This window comes from Pteropus vampyrus, unplaced genomic scaffold, assembly GCF_000151845.1.
Source record: "Pteropus vampyrus isolate Shadow unplaced genomic scaffold, Pvam_2.0 Scaffold180, whole genome shotgun sequence".
Lineage (NCBI taxonomy): Eukaryota > Metazoa > Chordata > Mammalia > Chiroptera > Pteropodidae > Pteropus > Pteropus vampyrus.
Window position 1 is genome coordinate 500 of NW_011888961.1, and position 769 is coordinate 1268.

Below are 769 nucleotides of genomic sequence, written 5' to 3' on the forward strand. Positions count from 1 at the left end.
GACTTTCCTTAAGGACCTCCCAGAAACACCTCCCTTTTAGGGTTATAAATTACCCCAAATCCTAGAGCACAAAAGCCACAAAAGATGCTGGCTAAACCAGCAACAAACGCATGCACAGAAAGTACTACCCTAATTTGCCCACAATTTAAGTCTCATTATAATACTATGTTTATGCCTGTAAGTTTATGAATCGAATTGTAAATTCTGGACTAAATTCTGGGTAAACACATGCACGACAGGCAAACTGTTACATAGCAGCCCATGGTCAGTCAAGGTGACGTCACATATGGATCATCTGAGACTTCCTATTATGGCCCAAATATAGACAGACCATCCCACTTCTGTGTTTTTACAGCTCTCTATGCTGAAAACCTGCTCCTCCCTTGGGGCGTACTCTGTCTTATTTCTTCACCTCCCAAATTACACAGGGCTGCAGCCTACCTTAGCGCGGTCTGTTCCCTTCTAAAATGTGTTTTCAATAAATCTTATTTTTTCTAAACCTCGCCGACTTATAATTCTTTGCTGATTGGCAGGTAAGAACTGAGGGACCACACACACAGCACCATACACCCCCCCATGCCACTGGGGCCACAGCAATGTCACTAAAATATGTAGGCCCCAGGGATGTAGTGTACAGCAAAGGGAATATGTCAATAATACAGTAATAACTTTGCACGGTGATAGATGGTTACTAGACTTCTCATGGTGACCACATCGTAAGACATATAAATGTCCAATCTCTACATTGTATACCTGAAATTAATATAAT